This window comes from Hevea brasiliensis, chromosome 14, assembly GCF_030052815.1.
Source record: "Hevea brasiliensis isolate MT/VB/25A 57/8 chromosome 14, ASM3005281v1, whole genome shotgun sequence".
Taxonomy (NCBI): domain Eukaryota; kingdom Viridiplantae; phylum Streptophyta; class Magnoliopsida; order Malpighiales; family Euphorbiaceae; genus Hevea; species Hevea brasiliensis.
The window spans coordinates 69,205,920-69,227,620 of NC_079506.1; the positions used below are offsets into that span (position 1 = coordinate 69,205,920).

General features: G+C 29.9%; 1 long non-coding RNA gene and 1 pseudogene across 1 annotated transcript; one reads left to right on the forward strand and one right to left on the reverse strand.

Annotated features, from left to right (window-relative positions):
* The first annotated feature begins 6,702 nt into the window (after positions 1–6,702).
* Positions 6,703–9,014, forward strand: LOC110663692 (uncharacterized). The gene is made up of 2 exons (XR_002496580.2): positions 6,703–8,429; positions 8,530–9,014. It is a non-coding gene; the product is annotated as an uncharacterized LOC110663692 (long non-coding RNA).
* A 416-nt stretch (positions 9,015–9,430) lies between these two features.
* Positions 9,431–10,417, reverse strand: LOC110672054 (probable mediator of RNA polymerase II transcription subunit 26c; annotated as a pseudogene).
* Between the last annotated feature and the right edge of the window lie 11,284 nt (positions 10,418–21,701).

Here is a 21,701-nt window from a genome sequence, read left to right on the forward strand (position 1 = left end):
GGTATTTTTGGTAAACCCAATGCCCCTCCCTCTCAAACATTTATGTATGATATAGATAGATTATGGATATTATACTATAGAAATACATTATATTACCTTATAATTATTAAATATAATAAACTATTATTAAATATATGCTTAATTCATAATTGTAAATGCATCTTATAATTAGAGATTAAATAATTAAAAAATAGCTAAAAGGCATATTGTATAATATAATTGTACTATTATATTATATAAAATTCTTAATCATAAATTGTATATGTACCTTATATTTAAAGATTGTAGAATTTAGAAATAGCGGAAAGATATATTATGAAAATAATTATGTAAAATTATTTTAAGATCTAAAACCCGAATCGGAATTAAAACCATAACTTTAACTGTAATTGCCTACCACTAGCACTAAGAGGCCACAACTAGGCAATAGGTGTAGGCTTGTAAGTATGTGTGGACAGTAGGCCACGAGACCAACAGGTCAAGATTGGGAATGGGTGAGTCCATTGACAATTCTCAAAGAGGGCTAGGAGGGTGGAGAAATAATGATGATTCAAGAATCAAGAGTGGTAGATAACTATTCTTAGCAATGACGATGAGGGAGGAGGGAGATGAGAGAGGTGGAGAGAGGAGTGATGGATGCGAATCTGTGTGGATTTGGGTTTTGTTGGGTTGGGTTTCCTTCTAATGTGGAGGATGCCCCAAGCCCATGGGTGGCATAATTGTGAATACTTTTAATTTTTTGGGTTTTTTTGTCTGTATGAGTAGGCCCAACTATTACATATAAAAGTAAAGAAAGCCTATAGATTTTTTAGAGAAAATGCAAAACAAAGAGAGAGTAAGAAGTATAACATTTTCTATAATTTTTTTAAGTGGATAGCTTACAATACACTTGTCCTAGTTTTGTGAGTTTGTTTAGCATTGGATTGAGCTCAAATTTGGTCTGCAAGTTTTCAACATCTGGTTCTCCATTGTGAATTGTGGAGATGAGATTTGGAGATCTCTAGCTTGCTGTTTCAGTCCATGTTTTTCTGTACTCTATTTTGGTGATATTTCTTGATCTCTAGCTTTTTGTTTTGGTCCATGATTTTCTACACTCTATTTTTGTGATATTTTTTTCAACTCTCACTTATTGCTTTGTTCATTGATTTTGTTTATCAATAACTGATTATCGTGAGACGTTTATGTAATTTTTGTGGTGGGGAATTGTGTATTCCTCTAGTTATTAATTGCTAGAGATGAACTTTTGTATTTCCAATTTTGTTGATAGTAGATTATTTATTGCTCCATGATTTTTACTCCTTTAAATTTGAGGAGGTTTTCCATGTAAATTCGCTGTTGGAGTTATTTTTCTTGTTGCTATGTTATTGTTGATATTGTCCTAAATTTCCACTTGAGTTAATTAGCTTTTAGGTTGATACAAGAAGGAAGAGTTAAATTAATTTTTCTTTGGGATATTAACTTATTGTTGGAACTCTAATGTATGTAATTAATTGGTTATTTTCCTATCAAGTTTGTGGAGTATGGAAAAAGAGGAGAAGTGTGAAAGATAGAAAACAATGAAGTATTGTGCAATTCACATATAGTTAAGGTACTCTTGGTAGTCCTTATGCTCTAGAGAGCTTTGTTAATCAATCTCAAACACATCAATTAAAAGATAGAGAATAATAGAATAGGTATTTAGTTTTTAAAAATTTCCAAACACACACAATATGTTACACAACAACAACAATAAGAAGATCAATGCCTATGCAATAGGCTATAGCAAATCAATTTATCACAACAAAAAAGACAACAATTAAGTCTTAATCCTAGACTAATTAATCAGACTTCTTCTTGCGTCATATTAAGTCTTCCCTTCCCCTTCTCACTCCTCATTGTATTAATTCATCACGCTTCAATTTATTATTAATCTACATATAGAATTCAACTGGTTCATCATCACTATTGTGTTATCCTTTTACTTCCATTAGTCTCTTCAATAAGACAAGCACCTAGCAAATTGCATTGCAAAGTAGCTGATAGAGAACTTGATACGAGTCATATGTGACTTTTACTAAGATAGAGGTCCAAATGACAAAAATGGTCCACCCAGTAACAATAAAAAGAATCAAAACAAGTGAAACTATGGCCAAGCAAATGCCCAATTGGCAAATTTTGCCTATAATTGAGTTGTATGAATCACGAACTCAAAAGTCAACTTCAACTACTAATGCTTGAGCTTATATGATGAATAGGGTAATAAGGAAGATTAGTATAAAGTTGTTGTGCGTCTCAAATGGAGTTTCTTCTTTTGATTGAAAATTTACTTGGATAAGAGCACTTAAACTGGATGTTATATAGGAGAACATCGCATGTTGCGAATTAAGTCGTAAAAAAAAAAAAAAGATGGATTTGGACATATTTGAAAAATATTTAAGAATGGATGAATGAAAAAAAATATTAAATAAATTTATTAAAAATTCAATTGTAAATAAACTATAACAAAAATTCATTTATACATGAATTTAAAATTTTAGATTTTAGAATGTAGAATTTTAACATATATACATGAAATATAAGTAAGGGAAAATTAATATTTGGCCTCTCTATTTTAATTAAATTAATTACTTAATCTTTTTATTTTAAAAAAATACATTAGTTAACATTGTATTTTTATTTGATTTACTGTTTTCTCTCATTTTTGAATACATTGACTAATAGAAAACTTGAATTAAACTAAACAGAGAAACTAAAGAATATATAAAATAAAAATATAAGAACTAACTAATATATTTTTCATCAAGTAGTTAATTTCATTAAAATAAAATCTTTAATTAGTATTTTTTTTTCCTAAAAGTAATGATTCATGAAAAGAGCATATCATCCAATTTAATCATTATTTGAAAATTTTATCCATTTTAATATAATTTGGTTAAAACTATAGTGAATTTTATGAAAGTGAAATTTTGAATTTATAAAAATTCAATTTATCTCTAGACACACTTAAACTCTTAAAACTTAAATTTAGCTTTTTTACGGTACTTTAACTCTCTAACTTCAAACTCCAAATCAAGTTTTCTAAAAATTAATCTCCTAACCGATGGCTAAAAATTATTGCAATAAATATTGATTATGATCTATTGACTTTTTTAGTAATTTTTTTTCTAATTTTTTAAAATAAAAAATATATAGTTTATTAAAAAATAATAAATATTAATATTTGTTTGATATAAGTACAGTTTATGATTTTTCAATGATTATTATAATTGATGAAATAATAGAACATTACAGAGTTGCATGTTATGATGCTTCCACCATCGGCCTTTAATTCTCAAAGCAAAGAGAAGAGCAAGAAATTTATAAAAATTGTAAAATAAATTGTAAAAATTTATAGAAACTTATAGAAATTATAAAAAAATACAAAAAAAAAAAAGAAATGCTAAGGTAAACAAAATTACTCCTTAAATTGTTTAGGGTTACCACCATAAAATAAATTCAAAAATAAAATGTACTAAGAATTTGCCAAGATAGTACATACCTAGAAATTAATAAAATCACAGCTCATAAACGATATTAACTATAACATGCTCATATATATATATATATATATATATATATATATATATATATATATATATATATATATATATATATATATAGCAAATCTGAGCTAGAGAAAAAGCTTGGACAAATCCACACTAAATTCATCAGCAGCTTTAACAAAATCAAAATCCTCGTTACTGGAAGATTGTTTTTGTTTTTTTAATACATCCTGTTGCAGGATGATGAGATCAATTCAATGGAATTTCTAATTCGTAGAAGTTGAACAAAATAAATAAATAAATAAAATAAAAAGAACTTTAATAATTGAGAAGTATGAGTGTATAATTTTGTATATAAAAGTTTGTTCTGATTAAAATAGAATTTACAAATTCTATTCTCTTGTTAATTGCTTTTTTAAAAAATCAGTAATTTTTTTGAAAAAATGGAAAGCATAGAGTTTTTTTTTTTTTTTAATTAAGATTTTTTTTATATAAGAAAACCCAAACCCCCTTCTTCCTTAAAACAACACAGATGCTTCCAACTACACATATGTAATTTTCTCTCACCATTTCTGTCCCCACCAGTATTGACTGATAGTAGCTTGGATTTTATGGCAAAAGGAGGATGGTAAAAGAAAGCACTGCATCATGTACAATAGGATAGCCTAAATAACAGTTTTTATGAATAATTCCTACCCTGCTCCTGATAAAAAATTTTCCTTCACCCTTGGAGTTTATTCCAAATTCTCTCCTTAATTTGTTGAAAAAGAGCTTGTTTAGACCTTCCCACTACAGTTGGTATGTCTAGATACAAAGTATGATGTGTAACCCTTTTCACTCCTAGAGTAGCAGTCAAGCTCAACTAACCAGATTTCTCTACAGTTGAACTAAAAGACACCTGTGACTTTCATAAATTCACTTTCTAACCTGAAAACTGTTCATACCTCTGTAGTACTTGAGAAATTGCACTTACTTCATTGAGTGTAGCCCACCAAAAGTAGAATGCAATCATCGACAAAAAGTGAATGAGACACTTGGGGAGCTCCCCTACAAAGACGAATACCATGGAGAGAACCAGACAACACTGACTCCATTTGATAATGGCTTTTTATAAAATTTTATATTCAATTGAATGTACAATATGTTATGCCTATAATTGGATTGTAAGATTCACCATCTCAAAAGTTAACTTCAACGGTCTGTGCTTGAGCAGATATGAATAAGCCAATAAAATAGATTAGTATAAAGCTATTGTGTCTCAATGGAGTTTCTTCCTTTGATTGAAACTTTACTTGGATTCAAACATATTTCAAAAAAATGTTCAAGAATGGATGAATAAGAAAATTATTAAACAAATTATATAAAAAATTAAAGCGTAAATTAACTATATCAAAAATAATTATACAAATTTTCAAATTTAGAATTAATATATTATATATTGACTAACAAAATACTTGAATTAAACTGAACAAAGAGACTAAAGAGTAAATAGTACAAAAATATAGGGACAAACTAATATCTTTTTTAAAGTTGAAAGTTCAAGTAGTTATTTTATTAAATTAAAAGGTTTAAATAATAATTTTTCTTAAAAGTAATAATTTTTCATGCGGATGAAAGAGAATTGTGAATAAAATGGCAAAAAACCAATAGTCATCGATATGTGAAGGGTAAATTATTGTTTAGCCCCGCAATTATGTCATAATTAATGACTTGATCCTTTTATTTTAAAATATACATAATTTACTCCCTCACATTTGATTCCATCAACTATGTGGTCATTCTTTTCATTTTTATCAATTTAACTATCTGTCAAGGAACTAAAAGGTAGTCAAGGAAGGACAAAAGCATTAATAATGATAAAAAAAAAAAAAAGAAACTCAGGGATAAAAATGGTTATAATGGTAACAACTCAAGAATGAAAGTGTTTACCATTAATGCAAAAGTTTGAACAAAATAGACAGAGAAAGGAAAGTATACGACGAAATCAAAACTTATAAACTAATTAATATGTTTTTCAAAATATAAGGACTAAATCATTAATTTTACTATAATATAAGGACTAAATAATAATTTTTTCTTTATAAAAATGTGAATTTAAAAAAGGAAAAAGGAAAATAGTTATAGTCTTATAGGCCAGTGTACTATATACTCTTTTGAACTTAAGAAAGCATAGCTTTAGTGCTTATTAATCAATGTAAATGAGAAAAGAGAGGAAGAACAAATGAAAAATATTCAAAAATCATACTAACATATTCCTAATCTCAATTAAGAAAAAAAAAACTATTAATGTGGTGTTAGGATCTAAACCGTAACAACAAGATCGAAGACAATTAGAAGAATAGGTAGAATTGGTTGGTATTGAGCCTCTAGACCAAAAGAACATTTTCAGAATATATATATTCTCTACCAAACATATCAAATTTAATTTTAATGAATTTTTAATATTCTCTACCAAACACATTTAAAAAATGTGATTTTCTTCGAGACAATATCAAACATATCCTTTAGAGGGAGAGAGACAGAAAGAGAGAGAGAAAAAAAAAAGGGATTTTCTTCAAAACAATATCAAACATACCCTTTGGAGGGAGAGAGACAGAAGGAGAGAGATAAAAAAAAGTGATTTTCTTCGAGAGAGAGAGAGAGAGAGAGAGAGAGAGAGAGGTCAACCATTACCAAACCCACTCGTTCTAATAGAAGCGGAGGTCTAGATTTTTGGTTGATTTGACATAGCTATCAGATGACCAAAGGATGCCGACGTCTATGGCAACAATACCCCCTGAGTCTATTCAACAACAAATGGTGCAAACTTCATACTCTTTTGAACTTAAGAAAGCATAGCTTTAGTGCTTATTAATCAATGTAAATGAGAAAAGAGAGGAAGAACAAATGAAAAATATTCAAAAATCATACTAACATATTCCTAATCTCAATTAAGAAAAAAAAAACTATTAATGTGGTGTTAGGATCTAAACCGTAACAACAAGATCGAAGACAATTAGAAGAATAGATAGAATTGGTTAGTATTGAGCCTCTAGACCAAAAGAACATTTTTAGAATATATATATTCTCTACCAAACATATCAAATTTAATTTTAATGAATTTTTAATATTCTCTACCAAACACATTTAAAAAATGTGATTTTCTTCGAGACAATATCAAACATATCCTTTAGAAAAGGGAGAGAGACAGAAAGAGAGAGAGAGAGAAAAAAAAAAGGGATTTTCTTCAAAACAATATCAAACATACCCTTTGGAGGGAGAGAGACAGAAGGAGAGAGATAAAAAAAAGTGATTTTCTGAGAGAGAGAGAGAGAGAGAGAGAGAGAGAGAGAGAGGTCAACCGTTACCAAACCCACTCGTTCTAATAGAAGCGGAGGTCTAGATTTTTGGTTGATTTGACATAGCTATCAGATGACCAAAGGATGCCGACGTCTATGGCAACAATACCCCCTGAGTCTATTCAACAACAAATGGTGCAAACTTCATGTCCTTGCAATTGAAATCTGGGTTTGTAGAAAGTCTGTATGATTTCTTCTTCTTCACCTTGATTTGCTGAAATTAGTATTCATTACTGAAATTATTCACCCTTCTTTTGGCCCGCTTATTGCAAAATGTAAATTTGCCTTTGCTTCTTTGGATTTCCTGTATGTATAGAATGATTTTGTATTTTGATGGTGATAATTGAATACCATCTGGATTTGATTCTGCGGAAGCTGCTGCTAGTAATAGGTCAAATCGATGAATCCCATACTTTGGTATTTTGATTCGAAACCAAAACGACTGATTGTAAACTGCTAGATAATTCGCCAAGTTTGGGTTCGGTGGAAATTGCTCTCTACTCTAAATTAGCAAAGAGAATTCCTTTCAATATTTTGTCTAAAATTTGTTATCTTAGTGGCAATATGGCTCCATTCCAAATGATCTATGTCATCTGAGCAATCTGGGTGAGTTAAGAATGAGCAGAAACAGACTTTTAGGGTCAACACCAAGTTGCTTTGGGAATCTTACCTCTCTAACAGCTTGATAGCAATAATTTAAATTCAAGTATACCCTTAAGGAGGACATATTGGTTTTTAACTTGTCATCAAATTCACTAGATGGAAAGCTGCCATCTGAATTGGAAATTTAGACGTCATCTATCAAATGGACTTGTCAAAGAATCATTTCTTTGGTGGTATTATTCCTAGTGAGATCGGTGCTCTCCAACAGTTGATAATTTATCTCTCTTTGGCACATAATAACTTGCAAGGACCTATACCAGTTTCAATTGGGAGCACCTGGATCTCTCCAATAACATACTCTCTGCTGTGATTCCCAAGTGTCTGGAAGCCCTAGCATATTTCAAGTACTTGAACGTGTCTTTCAACAGACCAGAAGGAGAAATTTCTTGCAGAGGACCATTTACAAACTTCACAGCTCAATCTTTTATGCACAATCTTGGACTCTGCAGAGCCTCTCAGCTAGGCTTCAATAAGATTTCTGAAATATGTTTTACCAGCTACAGCTTCAGCAATATTGCTACTAGCCCTTGTATGTGTCCTGGCAAGGCGGCAAAGAAAAAAGGAGAACAGTCCTGTCTCTACTGAACCTGATTTGCTACATATGGCAACAAATAGGAGGTTTTCATACCAGGAACTCATGCAGACTACAAATGGATTAGACGGAAGTAACCTACTTCTGTATATAGAGGGATGCTTGGTATGGCTGTTGCAGTAAAGGTATTCAATTTGCAACTAGTTTTGACGCAGAATGTGAAGTTCTTTGAAGCATTCGTCACAGAAATCTTATCAAAATTATCAGCAGCTGTGCCAATGTTGACTTCAAAGCATTGGTGATGGAGTTCATGCCCAATGGAAACCTTGAGGCATTTTTGTACTCTAATTCCTATTGCTTGGATATGCTACAGAGGTTAAACATCTTAGTAGATGTTGTTCCTTCTTTGGAATATCTTCACTACAATTATGTTTTGATTTTCATGATTCCTCTACATTTTTTATGTTATATGCAGAGTATGGATCACAGGGAATAGTGTCTTATGGAATCATGTTGATGGAAACATTTACAAGGAAGAAGCCCAGAGGAGAAATGTGCTTGAAAGATTGGGTGTTAGACTCATTGCAGGTGAGATGATGGATTCCAAACATAAATGAGAGTGATCTCGCAGCTAATGTGTATCATCTGTCATGCGTTTGGCTTGTGAAATGAGGATCAACATTCTGCACAGGCTGAAGAAAATAAAGGACAAGTATGAAATGAACATGCAAGCCTCTTGCAAATTACCATAAAATCTTTTCTTTTCCTCTACAAAAGTGGAATACTTTTTGCTTCTATGATGGTTAAACTACCATACAGTCTCAACTTATGCTTACATAAAACAATTTATTCCTCTAAATTCTAGAGTGTACGAACTAGTTTTAGTAAAAGTTGTGTCCTTTGTAATTCTGTGCATCAGCTTCAATATATAATTGAAATGAAATTTTTTTATGAACCAAATTGAATTATATTGCTGATTTTTCAATTTCATTTGATACATTCTTTGCAAATTTTCAAGAATTACATAAGACCAACCTCTCAAATTCTCATTGCAATTTGCAAGTAAGCATGCAACCATGAACTATCTCCAGAAGTTAACATGCAAATGTCCAGAATTTAAAAACTTTAATATGCAAAATTCAGGGCATATATGTTAAATGATCAAATTGGAAAACAATCAAATTATCATAAAATGCAATAATTTCATATTCACAAATATGATTTTCTTTTAAAAAAATGACCCAACTCACAAAAGTAACACATCATCCACAACCTAATTATATAAGCCATCTTTAAGGGCATTGCATATAAAAGATCTGAATAAGCAGAACCTGTTACAGACTCTTCTGTCAAAATCAGTTGTGCCTCCCCTGAGAACCACCACCTTTGTTCTTTGGAAAAAAGGAATTCTTGGGTTTTGGAATCTAATGTATGTCTATCACTTGAATTGTTCTTTGCTTCTTGGCATTTAAGGCTTTTTTGTAATTCTCTTGAAGCCTCTTCCTTGCGGAGGCCAGCCTCTCATAATCAGCTTCTCCCTTTCTTTGCTGCTGCTGCTCTCTCTGTCTCTGCACATTGTGAGAAACAGAAACTGATTGTTGGGTAGGTCTAGGTGGAGCTTCTTTTCGAGGAACCGGTTTTGGCTTTCCTTCTGGTTCACAAGTTTTCTTGTCTGAACCAGAACTCCCTTTGCGAGGATTTGGAGAGTATGCAATATCAGGAACCTGGTTTTGGGAAATTTTTTGCTGTGGGAAGTTCCCATCAGCCGTTAGAGTAGAGTATGCTTGCTCTTCTTGACGATTTAGCCTCCACCATTCATCCACAATTTCTCTCCATTTCCTGACAAGTTGCTTCACTAATCTCCGAACATCATTGGATGAATGCTTTCTCAAACTACTGGCATGTGTTTCAATACCAGTGTCCTTGAGTGCCTCGAATGTCATATCCATATCTGCTAAAGTTTGAAGCAAATCAACCAGAGAATCTTGAGACTGATCGGGGTCTTCAAGATGTTGTATAATCTCTAAAATCTTCTTCTGCTCATCGTCGAACAATCCTGCAAATGGATCCAATTCATCATCGTTTTCTTAATGTTCATCTCCATAAATCGACCCACTTCCACATCCATCTCCGCCTTTTGCTTCATTTCTGTTTTCTTTCATTTCATGCCCATCACTAATCCTGCCCATATTCCTACATCGGCCAGACGAGCTCAATGCGTATGGCATTTCAACTATCTTATCTCTCCGCTGCTTCAAGTTAGCGCCGAAATCCAACGAAGCCACCAATATCGCAGTGTCAATAAAAGTCAAGACGTCAACACCCGTAATCTCCAGAATCCATCGAAAATCATCTATATCCATTCTATATATCTTGATGAAAAACAAAGAACAAAGAACAGTGAATTGATATACTGGAAGAACAAAGAACTTGTATGTTTTCTTGGCTATATAATATAAATCTTTAGCGATAGAAGTCTGATGGACTTGCAAAACAATAAGTAATGATCTGACTCCAAATTTCACTAGGAAACCATAGACAAATCAGACTCCAAAATTTACTGGAAAACAAAATAATAATAATAATTTCTGCAATTATTTAAAACAAATAAATTTTTATAAAATTTTGTAAATTTTATTTATAAATTCATTTTAAATTTTATATCTCTATAACTCAACTCAACTGAGCCTTTATCAAAAAATTTGGGGTCGACTATATGGATTCACTTTCTCTATTTTAAACAATTTTAGATTAAATCCTCAGAAATGTGTAATGCTTCTAGGTCATGTTGTACTGCTCTCCTCCAAGTAAATTTAAGTCTACCCCTTTTTTTCTTTTTATCCTCTAACCTAATGTGCTATACTTGTCTAACTTGAGCCTTCGTATGTCTATGCTTCACATTACTAAACCACTTCAATCTCCCTTCTTTCAACTTATCCTCAATTGGCACCACTCCTACCTTTTTTCTAATACTCTCATTACGGACTTTATCTAATCTAGTATGGTCACTCATCTACCTTAACATTCTCATATCTGCAATTCTTATCTTAGACGCATACGACTCCTTCAGTGCCCAACACTCACTACCATATAACATGGTCGGTCGTATGGCTGTACGGTAAAATTTTTCTTTCAACTCATTGAGAATCTTGCGATCACATAAAACTCCCGTGGCACGTCTCCACTTCAACCATCCGGGTTTAATCCTATGACTAACATCCTCCTCACATCCCTCATCTACTTGAATGATTGAGCCAAGATATTTAAAGTGATTACTTTGGGACAGTACCACTCTATCCAAACTAACTCCTTCCCTATCACTAGTTTAGCATTCACTGTACTTGCAATGCATGTATTCTGTCTTCGTTCTACTTAACTTAAAGCCCTTTGACTCTAGAGTACTTCTCCAAAGCTCTAGCTTTCTATTGACTCCTTCTCGCGTCTCATCTATTAGAACAATATCATCCACAAACATTATGCACTAAGGAATACTCTCTTGTATATATTTCATCAATTCATCTAAAACTAATGTAAAAAGGTAAGGGCTTATAGCTGATCCTTGGTGTAATCTAACTGAGATCGAAAAATCTCTTGTGTCCCCTCCCACTGTGCCCACAATAGTAGTTGCTCCTTCATATATATCTTTCAATACTTGTATGTACCTAATAGATACCCTCTTTTATTCTAACACTTTCCATAAAACATCTCTTGGAACACTATCATAAGCCTTCTCCAAATCAATAAAAACCATGTGTAGATCTTTCTTCACATCTCTATATTTTTCCATCAAGCTTCTAATGAGAAAGTTCACTTCCATAGTTGAACGACCGGGCATGAAGCCAAATTGATTAAGAGAGATAGAAGTATCATGACGTAGTCGATGCTCCATAACTCTCTCCCACAACTTCATAGTGTGGCTCATGAGTTTAATTCCTCTATAGTTTGAGCAACTCTGTATGTCTTCCTTATTTTTAAAAATAGGTACTAAAATTCTCATTCTCCATTCATCAGGCATTTTCTTTGAGTTTAGAATCTTATTAAATAATTTAGTTAACCATGCCACTCTCATATCTCTCAAACACTTTCACACTTCAATTGGTATTCCATCGGGTCCATAGGCTTTACTCACTTTCATTCTCTTAAGTGCTTCTTTTACTTCTAAAGATCTAATCTTTCTAGTATAATTTACATTTTTTTTCTATTGTTCTATAGTCTATATTCATGCTATTACCATTTTGACTATTATTAAAGAGATCATTAAAAAAATTTCTTCATCTTTCTTTAATATCCTCATCTTTCACCAACACTTTCTCTTCTTTACTCTTAATGCACCTAACTTGATTGAAATATTGACATTTCCTTTCTCTCCTCCTTGCTAATCTATAAATATCTTTCTTCCCTTCTTTAGTTTCAAGTTTCTCAAATAACTTTTCAAAGGCCTGTGCTCTTGCTTGACTAACTGCCTTTTTTGCCTCTTTCCTTGCTATCTTGTACTGTTCATATGCCTCATTATTATCACATTTAGGTAATTTCTTATACCATTCCCTTTTTCTCTTCACTGCTTTTTGTTTTGTACTTCCTCATTCCACCACCATCTCTCTTTTGAGGGTAATCCATGTCCTTTAGACTCTTCAAGTACTTTTCTAGCTACTTCTCTAATCTTTGATGCCATCTGTATCCACATATCATTGGTCTCCATATCCAGCTTCCATGCTTCGGACTTGAGAAGCTTAGTTTTGAACTTCACTTGCTTTACTCCTTTGAACTCTCACCACTTTATTCGAGCTACACTATTTCTTCTTATCTTACTTGAATTGTTCCTAAATTTGGCATCTAAGACCACTAACCAATGTTGACTTATTAAAGCCTCTCCTGGAATGACCTTGCAATCCTTGCATAGAGCTCTATTTGTCTTCCTGGTTAAGAGGAAGTCGATTTGGCTTCTATGTTGCCCACTTTTGAAAGTCACTAAATGTGACTATCTTTTTATAAAGTAGGTATTTGTTAGTATTAGGTTGTATACCATAGCAAAATCCAGGATGCTTTTTCCCTCCTCATTTCGACTGCCAAAACCAAAACCTCCATGAATATTCTCATAACCTTGCCTATCACTTCCTACATATCTATTCAAATCTCCACCAATGAAAATATTCTCTTCATTCGGTATGCTTTGCACTAAATCATCCATATATTCCCAAAACATTTGTTTACTCTCACTATCTAGTCCTATTTGTGGGGCATAAGCACTAACTACATTTATTGTTTCTCCTTCTAGTACTAGTTTTACTAGTATAATTCTATCTCCTACTTTTTTCACAGCTATTACAGCATCTTTCAATGTCCTGTCTATGATTATGCCCACTCCGTTCTTGTTTCTCTCCTTTCCAGCAAACTACAGTTTGTATCCTGAATTACCTACTTCTTTGCTTTTCTCTCTTACCCATTTAGTCTCCTAAATGCAAACAATATTCACCTTTCTCCTTTCTAAGGTATCCACAAGCTCCATTAATTTTCTTGTAAGTGATTCAATATTCCAAGTACCAACCCTGTTCAGTACCAACCCTGTTCCTCCTCCTATCCTGTTCCTTCCTAATTGGTCTCCTTCTATGATATCTTCTATTGTTTTCTATATCTATCTTGTATTATGTTCTACTATTTTTTCTACTATCTGTCATATGAACTAACTTCTTTACCCACACACCTTCCATGATGTGGGAACACTTGCTCATTTAACACCACACCTAGGCGCCGGCATGGCGCGTCACTTTCGATGAATGCCCTACACCCTTGCATATTTCTCACTACACCCAGGCTCCGATGTAGCACGTCGTAAGTAGAGGACGCCCCAATGTTTATATCATTTGAATCCATATCATAAGGTGTGACAAAATGTCATAAAAATTTTATAAGAATTCATTAAGACTGAAAAAAAAATTAATAACAATAATAATAGAGTTAATATTAAAATTTTAAAAATACGAATAATGTATTTTAAGGACCAAATAATTGATGAAATCAAATGTAAGGGTCTAAATCATGTATTTTTAAAAGTACAAGGATTAAGTCGTTAATTTTGATATAATTGAGATACTAAATAATAATTTATATTTATGAGAAAAAAAAGTATAGCTTTGTAGGACTTTGTATTTTACACACTTTTGACCTTAAGCAAGCATAATTAATATAAATAAGAAAAGAGAAGAAGAGCAAAAGAAAAAAGTTCAGCCATTGAAGAACCAAGAAACAAACAGAGCAGAACATGTTTACATTAGCTCAATGAATTTTACAAGATATGAACTTCATTTGTACAATGAATATATTAATTAATCAATGTAAATAAGAAAAAGAGAAGAACAAAAGAAAAATGTGCAGAGAAATTCCTTAATATTCAATAACTATTTATAAAATATTTTAAAATTGTGTTACTTTTATTTTTATTTCTATAAATTATTAAAACCCCATTATCAAATTTTTCAAGTTTTTATTGAATATTGTAATTTATTGGGAAACAATCATGTAATTTTTTTAATATACGTTATGATTAATACATCACTTATATTTATTTAACTATCTCTTATATTTAGATATTTAATAACTACTTTTTGCCTATATAAAAATTAAAATTTTATAACAATTTAATTTGATAAATTTTTTATTATAAATTTTTAAAAATTTTATTAAATTTATACTTTTAATCTAAAATTCACAGTGTCAAAATTTAAAAAAAATGTAGAAAAGTAATATCTTTAATTGATTATAATGTTGCCTTGTATATATAATACTTTCAATGGTCGAAGAGTAAATGCAAGGAAGTCAATCACCTCACTTTTTAAGTTTTTCAATAAACAAATAAGATTTTATAAACTATAATAGCGTACGTGGTCATTCTGTGTTAACGTACGTCCTAAATTGTTTAGTCTTTTAAAATGAAAGGAAATGAAATTAGGAAAATATTTTGCATGAAAATATTCTCCATTGTTTGGATGCAACATAATTTTAATTTTATTTAAAAATTATTTAAAATTTGAACTATGATATTAAATATTTTTTATTTTTAATATTTATAAATAATATGAATTAAAAAAAATCCATATTACTCATCTATGTTAAAAAAATGAAAATGCATCAAATATCTTATTTTATTTAATTGATATATTGCATTACTATAAATAAAAAGATTATAGTTAAACATCTTATTTCAAATGGATTGATAAAATATATTTATTTTAATACATAAAAATTTAAATCCATATTGAAATTTTAAAATTTTTAAGTTCAAAATTTTAATTAATTAATGTTTGGTTCATTAAATCACACGACTCCATCAAAAATTTGATTGAATCAATTGAATTTTCACGGGTTAATTACTTATTAGATTCAATTAAAGTTTTGATCTAATTTAATTTTTACATCACAAAATCAACTCACTAGGTCGGATATATATATATATATATATATATACAGCAGATGTAATAATTATTATGATTATTATTATTGTCATGAAAAGTTATGTTAGTGAAATTGAAATTAATTAATAGATATTGAATTTGCTACATAATCAAAACATAAAAACCCAATGGGCCTAAGCCCACTCATAGTGTACCATAGGAAAAAGAAGAATGTTGAGTGTTATGAGATTTGAATGTTGCGTTTTTATTGTTCTATGCTTTATCCAATGTATTTGGGTTTCATTCTATTTATATTTTTAGACTTTAAACCCTTTTATGAAATAATAAATTATATTTTACTAGAAAAAATAAATAATTATGCCTTTATAAAAATTGGGTTTCAACATCCATGCAACAAGTTATAACAAATCAATTTACAATAATAACAATAATTAAGTATTAATCTCAAACTAATTACAGCCGGCTATATAAATCAAGTTCTATTAGATATCAAATCTGTATCAATATCCAAAATTTATATTTCCTTCCACGTCATCTTATTATGTTTGCCCCTCCCTATTCTCGCTTTTGCCTTTACTAACTTATCACACTTCAATTTATTATTATTGTAATTGAACCGATTTATCATTAGTATTGCGATATCCCTTTAGTCTTTTGAACAAGAGAAGAACCAAGCAAGTTGCATGGGAAAAAAGTTGATAAGCGCTCAATACGAGTCATATGTGAGTTTTGCTAGCACAAAGGCCGAAATAACAAAATTGATCCACCCAATAATGGGATAAAGAATAAAAACAAGTGAAACTATGGCCAAAGAAATGCCCAATAAGCAAATTATGCCTATCATTGAGTTGTATGAATAATGAACAAACCAACTATGCTAATAGTAAATGAGGTTAATTTCATTTATAATACCTCAAATTTCAATTTGAGTATAACTAAAATACTAGTAACCTTCTATTATAGGTTTTCAAGTTAACTGTAATTTGTATTTTCTAAACTTTGACAATCTTATTTAAATTTAAAAATACTTATGTATATATGATAGAAACACATATTATTAGTTTAACATGGCAACCAAACAATAAAAATATTTTTATACAACAAATTTTTTAAAAAAATAATTTTCATAGAAAATATTTTTCACATATAAATTATTTTTTTTGTGAAACAAACAAAACCTCAATGTAAGATTAACGCATTGCTTAATAATTATCTAATTGTTCCTCATATTTAGATTTAATACTTATTTTGTGATGTGATAATTTTGAATTGATAGGACGTAACAGTGTCAAATATTTAAAATGCAGATAAGTAATACTCATGCCCCTCATTGCAAAATTTTAACTATTTTTAAAATTTAGTTTTTTTAATCTAAAATTGAATGTATCAAAATTTAAAAATTTTTTTTTTATTTTTTATCATTAACTGATTATAATGGTGCCTTGCATGTACATATATAGAGCGAAAATGCAAGAATATATATATATATATATATATATATATATATATATATATATATATATATATATATTATAAATAGGAAAGAAAGATTTATCATTAATTGAAAATAAAGAACTATTATATTTCTACATAAATAAAATTATGGATATGTAACTTGTATCTCATAGAGTAGCATTCTAAAAAGACAAAATAACTCACCAATAGAAAAATAGTAACTCCATTAAAGGAGATAAACAAAACAAATTCATATATTCAATATCTACTAACAAGTACACATTTGAGAATTTGTTCACTCTAAATTTATTATCAATGATAGATTTAAGGAGATATGACTAAAATTCATTCTAAACAAATGCATGTTTGAGAGTTATTAGAAAAAAAAAAAAAAACAAAAATAGCAGTAAAAGAAGGGGAGGAGTTATTCCCAAAGAGGAGATAAGAGAAGAAAAAATGTGAAAGGTGAAAAATAATGAGAATAATTCAGTTGAGGGAATAGTAAACAGCTTTACATCTAAAAAAAATAATGAAAACGGAAAATATTTTCTTGATAAAAGGAAAAATTAAATTATTTCTCAGAAAAAAGACTCCCTCTTTTAAAAAAAAAAAGAAAGTAATTTTCTCTATTTTGATAATATATGATATAAAAACATACCATTAGTTTAATACTATAACCAAACAATAGAAAATATTTTTCATGGAAAATTTTTTTATATACAAGTTATTTTCTGCGAAACAAATAGAGCCTAGTATTCGTAATTATTAGGCTTAACTTGGATTTTAATTTAACCAAATATTAAACCTATTAATTTAAATAAATAAGTATAATTAAGTAATTTTTAAAATTAAACTTTCAACAATACATATCTTACTGGTAATTTTAAATTTTATATATAACTTTTCAAATTTTAAATAATATTATTAAATACTTTCATTTTTAACATTTATGAATAATATACATTAAAAAATATTTATAACCGTTTTCTTAATATTTATAGAATATTATTAACATATATTAAAAAAATAAAAATACACAAATATTTTATTTCATAAAATTTATTGTATTATTATAAATAAAAAGATTATAGTTAAATAACATCTTATTTCAAATAGACTAATAACAAACATATTCAATTTAATACTTAAAAATTTAAATTCATTTTAACATTTTTTTTCAATTTTTAAATTTATAAATTATAAACCCATGAATGCTCCATCATTAGATCACATGAGTTAATGAAAATTTTGATCTAATTAATTGAGTTTTCATGACTTAATTACTTATTTGATTCAACTTATGTCCAAATCACCAAATCAACCCATTGAACAAACTGACTATGCTAATAGTAAATGAGTGATTATTTTATGGTCGGTTTCAATAAATAAATAAATATACATTGTAATATATTAGACCTAGTTAAAAGGCCAATTTTGGTTTGGTTCCGGGCAAGAACTGATGGTTCCTTGATCCTTAGGAGCTTGAATTGGAACTGGCTTAGATTTGACCTATTTGTCAATTTTAGAATAAAAAAGGTTACATGGCATGCCATGCCATCATAGTCACAGTTCCCTCAAATTGGATTTCATATTTGAATAAAATTTCTGCAAAACTTCCAAAGGCAAAATTAAAACCACAGGATTAAAATACAAAAAAGCGTAAAGGTTTGACTTTTTTTTATGATTTGGTCATTAGTATTAAAAATTTAAATTATTTTGTACCTTATTTGGGAATAATGCAATAATTAAAGATACTCAAAATCATCTATTTAATCTAAGGAAAATATTAAAAAAATAAAATTTTAAGAAATTCAAATATTTGGTTCGTAACTGCTAGTTTAAACTAGTTGATCACGGGCCGATTTTGGTTTTTTTCAATAAGGGGACTCGTAGCAACCTCCCTAAGATCAGTTTTGGTCTGATTCAAGAGCAATTTGAGGCTCTAGAACACTCTTAGTTCAATAAACACACTCAACAACTTCACTTTCAATCAGAGAACTCAAAGAATTACAACTAAAATAAATGCTCTCAAAGAAGTAATTGCTATGGCTCAAGTTCTAGAGAGAGAGAGTAGAAAAGCTTAGAACACAAAAAAATTCACAAAAAATTAGTTGTTGTATATATATATATATATATATATATATATATATATATAACATATTTTTATATGTATATTTATTACAGATTATGATGTGAATTGTGCAAACTCCTCGGAGGATTCTGACTGTCTAGCAGAGGGACAAAGTAAATGCAATGATCAATGACTTAGCTAGTCATCAAATGGACCCTATTAGTTACAATAATGAAATAATTCATTTGGTGAATCATATTATCAAAATTAATTGGTTAATTTAGAGTATTATATGGGAAGGTGGTCTTTTGCTAAGACGTGATAAATACATGGCTTTCAGGGGAACTCTAATTAATCCAAATCAGAAGGGAATTCTCGATGCATTGTGGTACAAACTGAATAAGGGCAATAACGGTCACTGTAAATTCCTTGTGCTGAAATTTTTTAAGGAGTATGCTAAGTGGGTAGTTATGAAGACTGTTAGTTCTTCCTTAGGACTATCAATTTGTGACAGCAAGAAGAAAAATAGTGGACTATAAGCTTGCACCTGAATAAATGAAAGCATTAAGAGATTCGATGCCTGATAGAATTTACTACAATTATCATCTTTTTGAATAGGCTTGTCCCTATAAGTTTGATGTTAAGCTTTCAGTATTGAATATCTATAATTATACTTAATATTATATTATAGATTTTCAGAAAAGACATTTATTATATATATATATATACACAATAAATGAAAGCATTTTTTTATTAGAATTGTTGATTCTTTGTATTATTTATAAATGAGTTCTTGGATATATTATTTATTTCAATTACATGGTAATTAAAATATTATGTTTGAAATTTTTTTAATAAATAGTGGTGCCTTACATTATTAATTATGTTATATCTATCACATATTAGGACCTTAGGTGTTGATTGGGAATATAATGAACTTTTGACTCTAAGCCAAATATGAGATATTTATAGCCATAATTAATTATTGATAAGGTTAGAAATGTATATTTTAAGGATTCAATTAATGTGTAAAAGTTGTCTCTATACAAAACTTAGTGTTCACAAATGGCTTCAGCTGCTAAGAATATTGTTGCTGAACTTAATAAAGGTGAGAAACTAAATGGTGATAATTACGAGATCTAGAGTATGAAAATCCAGTATGTGCTGGAAGAACAAGAGGCTTTTAAGACTGTCAACCTAAGCATGAATATTCCTGATAAGTGCATAATTTATTAATTTTACTCCCATCACATTTAGTGTTTCTAGTGTATTTTTATGCCTAATTTAGTTGATTAAAGTATAATTATCATTTAGGCATATTTTTGGAAAGTTGGTGGAATAATTTTGTTAAATGGAGAAATTTTTAGCTTGTGCATTAATTTGACCTTTGCTATATTTTTCAGGTGTTTCTAAAGTTGTGGGTCTCCAAATTGAGTGCTGTTTAATTCGTTGAAAAGCTAAGTTAGAGCACTACAAATGACAAAGAGGGACCAAAGCCCAAATCAGTCTCCAAGGTTGACAAAATGAGCTATGGATCTATTGCAAAAGCCCATACTTGATTTGTCACAACTAGTCTTGGGATTTATTTTATATCTGGAGCTCTGAAGGTCCAAATGAAGCAAACCTAGGCCCAATTGAACCTTAAGAGCCACCTTTACAATTTCTATGAAGGGCTAGAAGCAAGATAAGGCTATTTTAATTGTAAAAAATGGCAATGAAGTCGTCATTATGAGCTGGATACTCTGTTAGAACCAGTCTCAATTTTTAGCCCATAACTTGGGCTGAAGACCTCAGATTTGGGCAAATGAGTACCTGTTGGAAAGCGAAGAAATAGGGCTACAACTTTCCTGAAGAAGGAAAAGGCAGATTCGGAAGGAAAGTGGCTGAAAAACTGCCGTGATTACAGAGCAGAAAATCTGTCTTTTGAATTTCAAAACTTTTCCAAGTTTGGCTCTCATCTTTGGAATTAGGTTTTTGATTATAAAGACCATCTTTGGGCAGCAGCCGACATACAACCATTCAGACCTTCGAACACCATAGAAGACCTTCATTCTCCATTCTCTTTTTAGATTTCTTCTTTCTTTTTCTTTAATTTTCTGTAAGCCATGAATGTGAGTGGCTAAGTTCTAAATTTAGTTCAAGGGAATCTAGTTCTATTGCATGATTTGTGAGACTAGGTTCTTAATTTAAATTATATCTTTTTGAATATCTATTTGTTTCCCAATTTCATTATTTTTAATCTATTGAATGATTTGCTAAAAAGGACTATTAGTTATTTGATGTGATCAATTGCTAATTCATCTTCATAATCCATAATTGTTGTGTAAGATTGAATGTGAGTAGCAATTAGGTTTTATTGATTATGATCCAAGTTTTCGATAATAATCTAAGGAAACAATAGGGTGAATTAAATGATTTATGCTTTATAAATCGTTGCTCAGCTTAACTACTTTCTATTCTTAAAGCAGTTATTAATTTGATGAGGATTGCTTAATACCAATTCAGTTAATAATTAGAGTCAACAAGAGTGCTAGGCTCAAATTGATGAGTATAGGGAAGTTAGGGGTTTTACCTCGCTATTTGGTAAATCTATGTTAAGTATTCAATAAGAGATAATTGTATTTCTTTTGTCTATGATCGAGTCATGCATTGGAATGTGAATTACCTTGGACTGAAGTTTGTTTAAATTGAGAGTTTCATATTTAAATTTAG